Genomic DNA, 6,000 nt, shown 5'->3' with positions numbered 1-6,000 from the left:
GGACCATGTTCTCTGCATCTATTGTCAATGCTGCTGCCCATAGCTGCGGCCGTAAGGTCTGCGGTGCCTGTCGTGGCGGCAATCCCAGAACCCGGTGGTGGACACCGGCAGTAAGGGATGCTGTTAAGCTGAAGAAGGAGTCCTATCGGCTGTGGTTGGCTTGTGGGACTCCTGAGGCGGCTGACGGGTACCGTGAGGCCAAGCGTGCTGCGGCCCGGGCTGTGGCAGAGGCAAAAACTCGGGCCTGGGAAGAGTTCGGTGAGGCCATGGAGAAGGACTACCGGTTGGCCTCGAAGCGATTCTGGCAAACCGTCCGACGCCTCAGGAGGGGGAAGCAGTGCTCTGCCAACACTGTTTATAGTGGGGGCGGGAGACTGCTGACCTCGACTGAGGACATTATCGGGCGGTGGAAGGAGTACTTCGAGGATCTCCTCAATCCTGCCATCACGCATTCCGTGGTGGAAACAGAGGCTAGGGACTCGGGTTGGACTCTTTCATCACCCAGGCTGAAGTCACCGAGGTGGTTAAAAAGCTCCGCGGTGGCAAGGCTTCGGGGGTGGATGAGATCCGCCCTGAGTACCTCAAGTCTCTGGATGTTGTAGGGCTGTCATGGTTGACACGCCTCTTCAACATTGCGTGGCGGTCGGGGACAGTGCCTCTGGACTGGCAGACTGGGGTGGTGGTCCCCCTTTATAAGAAGGGGGACCGGAGGGTGTGTTCCAACTACAGGGGGATCACACTCCTCAGCCTCCCTGGTAAGGCCTACGCCAGGGTATTGGAGAGGAGAGTCCGACCGATAGTCGAACCTCGGCTTCAGGAGGAACAGTGTGGTTTTCGTCCCAGCCGTGGAACACTGGACCAGCTCTATACCCTCTACAGGGTGCTCGAGGGTTCATGGGAGTTTGCCCAACCGATTCACATGTGTTTTGTGGACCTGGAGAAGGCATTCGACTGTGTCCCTCGTGATGCCCTGTGGGGGGTGCTCCAGGAGTATGGAATCGGGGGCCCTTTATTAAGGGCCATCTGGTCCCTGTACGAGCGGAGCAGGAGTTTGGTCCGCATTGCCGGCACTAAGTCGGACCTGTTCCCAGTGCATGTTGGACTCCGGCAGGGCTGCCCTTTGTCGCCGGTCCTGTTCATAACTTTTATGGACAGGATTTCTAGACGCAGCCAAGGGCCGGAGGGGGTCTGGTTTGGGGACCAGTGGATTTCGTCTCTTCTTTTTGCGGATGACGTGGTCCTGCTGGCCCCCTCTAGCCAAGACCTACAGCATGCGCTGTGGCGGTTCGCAGCCGAGTGTGAAGCGGCTGGGATGAGGATCAGCTCCTCCAAGTCCGAGGCCATGGTACTCGACCGGAAAAGGGTGGCTTGTCCTCTTCAGGTTGGAGGGGAGTTCCTGCCTCAAGTGGAGGAGTTTAAGTATCTCGGGGTCTTGTTCACGAGTGAGGGAAGAATGGAGCGGGAGATTGACAGACGGATCGGTGCAGCTGCCACAGTAATGGGGGCGCAGTGCCGGTCCATTGTGGTGAAGAGAGAGCTGAGCCGAAAAGCAAAGCTCTCAATTTACTGGTCGGTCTACGTTCCTACCCTCACCTATGGCCATGAACTTTGGGTCATGACCGAAAGAACGAGATCACGGATACAAGCGGCTGAAATGAGCTTCCTCCGTAGGGTGGCCGGGCACTCCTTTAGAGATAGGGTGAGGAGCTCGGCCATCCGGGAGGGGCTCGGAGTAGAGCCGCTGCTCCTCCACATCGAGAGGAGCCAGTTGAGGTGGCTCGGGCATCTATACCGGATGCCTCCTGGACGCCTTCCTCGGGAGGTGTTCCAGGCATGTCCCACCGGGAGGAGGCCCAGGGGACGGCCCAGGACACGCTGGAGGGACTATGTCTCTCGGCTGGCCTGGGAACGCCTTGGGCTCCCCCTGGAGGAACTGGAGGAGGTGTCTGGAGAGAGGGACGTCTGGGCGTCTCTGCTGAGTCTGCTGCCCCCGCGACCCGGTCCTGGATAAGCGGAAGACGACGAACGAACGAACAAAAAGGAAAGCTATCAATTATTTTCCTTTTGCTTCACAATTATGTGTGCTTAATAGTGGTTTGTCATATACAGTACAAACCAAAAGTTTGGACACACCTTCTCATTCAAAGAGTTTTCTTTATTTTCATGACTATGAATATTGTAGCTTCACACTGAAGGCATCAAAACTATGAATTGGCACATGTGGAATTATATACTGAACAAAAAAGTGTGAAACAACTGAAAATGTCTTTTTATTCTAGGTTCTTCAAAGTAGCCACCTTTTGCTTTGATTACTGCTCACTCTTGGCATTCTGTTGATGAGCTTCAAGAGGTAGTCACCTGAAATAGTTTTCAAGTCACAGGTGTGCCCTGTCAGTTTTAATAAGTGGGATTTCAAGCCTTATAAATGGGGTTGGGACCATCAGTTGTGTTGTGCAGGAGGTGGATACACTACACAGCTGATAGTCCTAGCTGCTTTTTTCTTGCCATAATACAAATTCTAAGTAAAGAAAAACGAGTGGCCATCATTACTTTAAGAAATGAAGGTCAGTCAGTCCGAACAATTGGGAAAACTTTGAAAGTGTCCCCAAGTGCAGTCACAAAAACCATCAAGCGCTACAAAGAAACTGGCTCACATGAGGACCTCCCCAGGAAAGGAAGACTGAGAGTCACCTCTGCTGCGGACGATAAGTTCATCCGAGTCACCAGCCTCAGAAATCGCAGGTTAACAGCAGCTCAGATTAGAGAACAGATCAATGCCACACAGAGTTCTAGCAGCAGACACATCTCTAGAACAACTGTTAAGAGGAGACTGTGTGAATCAGGCCTTCATGGTAAAATAGCTGCTAGGAAACCACTGCTGAGGACAGGCAACAAGCAGAAGAGACTTGTTTGAGCTAAAGAACACAAGGAATGGACATTAGACCAGTGGAAATCTGTGCTTTGGTCTGATGAGTCCAAGTTTGAGATCTTTGGTTCCAACCACCGTGTCTTTGTACGGCGCAGAAGAGGTGAACGGATGGACTCTACATGCCTGGTTCCCACCATGAAGCATGGAGGAGGAGGTGTGATGGTGTGGGGGTGCTTTGCTGGTGACACTGTTGGGGATTTATTCAAAATTGAAGACATACTGAACCAGCATGGCTACCACAACATCTTGCAGCGGCATGCTATTCCATCCGGTTTGCGTTTAGTTGGACCATCATTTATTTTTCAACAGGACAATGACCCCAAACACACCTCCAGGCTGTGTAAGGGCTATTTGACCAAGAAGGAGAGTGATGGGGTGCTGTGCCAGATGACCTGGCCTCCACAGTCACCGGACCTGAACCCAATCGAGATGGTTTGGGGTGAGCTGGACCACAGAGTGAAGGCAAAAGGGCCAACAAGTGCTAAGCATCACTGGGAACTCCTTCAAGACTGTTGGAAAACCATTTCAGGTGACGACCTCTTGAAGCTCATCAACAGAATGCCAAGAGAGTACGGAGCAGTAATCAAAGCAAAAGGTGGCTACTTTGAAGAACCTAGAATATAAGACATATTTTCAGTTGTTTCACACTTTTTTGTTCAGTATATAATTCCACATGTTAATTCATAGTTTTGATGCCTTCAGTGTGAAGCTACAATATTCATAGTCATGAAAATAAAGACAACTCTTTGAATGAGAAGGTGTGTCCAAACTTTGGTCTGTACTGTAGATTAACATAATATATTGAAGGTTTGTTTTTTTTAATGGGACAACCGTCACTGTATCATCTAAATGATCAGGGAAAAATTTCTCGAAATTTACCACGAACATCAAACAAGCATAAAACACAGTCCGAACACATTACAAGTTAATTAGATAAATAGCAGTTGTAATAAGATATTACTCAAACATCTGTCAGGAAAAAAACTACTTAAAATACTTTAAGGAGTTAAACAACAATACTAAACGGCCTTTGGGCAGAGACATGAACTGTGAGAAAGTGGAACTAGTTCAGTTACCTGTTTCTGTTGCAAAACCTTTGATAAAATATTAGTTAAAGCAAATTATGAGACCAACAATCATAGAAACCCCGATCCAACCCCGATTATATGATGGCTTTATTTACATCAAAGAAACATCAAACTGATATTTAAACAAAGTAGTCTCTCATAGAAGCACTCCTTTTAGCGTCAAAACAAATTAAAAGACTGAACAAAAACCACTTTCTATGTGAAATGAGATTAGTCAAGCGGGGTCTTTATTATTTCAGTGATTCAGAGGAGATTTTGAGCATTCATTAACAATAACTTGCACACACTGCACAGTACGCATCACTGTGCAGATCTTTAGGTGTGGTGTAATTAAAACAAGGACAAATCAAGTCAGGAGGAGGGTGACTCATCCCTTTGACTATACGTCCTTGGGGGAAACAATAATTAAGGAAATGCTCCATTGGATATCTAAATCAAGAAAAAAAGAGGAGAGAGTCAAGGAACTGATTTACTCACAGGAAAAAAAATAGATAAAAGGGTGGGTGGGAGTATGTCATAAATGTTACATCATTGTCCAGAAGATTGAATTTTAGGTAAACATGCTGCTGTGCAATGAGTCTTATATGCTTTATTTTAGTTATTAACTAAAATCACCTTCTTAGATTAAAGTTAACGTTTGCACAGTGCCTTACACGGTATTGATACCACATGAGCTGTTTCACATTTCATCCCATTACAGCCACATACCTAATTCTATTTATTTGTGACTGGATGTTAAAGATCAGCACAGAATGGCACCTAATTTTGAATTGGAAGGAAGTGTGTTTTAACATCTTTTAAAAATAAAAATCTGGAAAGCATTCATTTGTATTCAGCTCCTTAGAGTCATTATTTTATTAAGCTAACTGCAACCATATCTGGAAGTCCTTTGAGGTATGTGTCAACCAGATTTGTTCATCAAGAAGTTGACATTTTTGCCCAATCTTCTTTGAAAAATTGCTCAAATTAAGTCAGGTTGGACTGAGGGTGGCTGTGAACAAAAATTATTTACTTGTCACAGATTCTTAGTTGGATTTACATCTATACTTTGACTGGGTCAATCTGACACATGCGTATGCTTTGATCTAAACCAGGGGTGTGAAACTCCAGTTACTGAGGGCTGGTTTCCTGTCATTTTTAAATAAGCCCCTGCCTAAACACACATGAACTAAATAAGTATGTCATTAGCAGGTCTGTCTATAGCATGATTGCATGCCGAGGAGGTAATTTAGTCATTTTCTTCAGGAATGTAGGACCAGGGACACATATAAAAGTTGTAGAACATCAGCAATGGATCTCTGAAACTCCCTCCTTGCCCAGTCTGCTAGTTTAGATGAATGCTCAAGTCTTCAAAGGTTTGTAGTTGTGCCATTTTATTTTCCTTTTTGGATGATGAACTAACAGTGCTCTGTGAGATGTTTGGGTATTGTTTTATAACCTAACCTTGATTTAACTGTGTCTGCTGTGTTCCTTGGTTTTCATGATGCTATATGTTCACTAATTCTCTAAAAAAACACTGATGCCTTCACAGAACAGTTGGATTTGTACAGACATTAAATTGTAAACATCTGGGCAGCATTAAATAATGATAGATGATTAGGTGACTTCTAAAACAACCTGGACTTTATTTAGGGGCTTCGGGAATATTTTTTACCACGGGGTGCGACTACTTTTCCAACAAAGCAAAAGTTCACCTGCACCCTAGTTGGTCAGGTTTTAAATGCACATGGATTGTGCATCCAGCAGATGGCGCAGTTTCACTTAGCTCCATGATCCTCCAGTAACACAAATTTAAATATTTGTATGTATAATTTCTGGATTCCTTGTAATTACAAAGGATAGACCCTAATCCAAACTCAATGTAAAATCTCATCCAAAAGGAGATGAATAAATTATCCATCTGGTTGTTTTTTCAGAATTAACCTATGATCTATTAACTGACCAGCTGAACTAGAATCAACCTGCCCACTTCTCCTCTTGTGT

This window comes from Girardinichthys multiradiatus, chromosome Y, assembly GCF_021462225.1.
Source record: "Girardinichthys multiradiatus isolate DD_20200921_A chromosome Y, DD_fGirMul_XY1, whole genome shotgun sequence".
Taxonomy (NCBI): Eukaryota; Metazoa; Chordata; class Actinopteri; order Cyprinodontiformes; family Goodeidae; genus Girardinichthys; species Girardinichthys multiradiatus.
Note: the sequence above shows the minus strand (reverse complement) of the source record.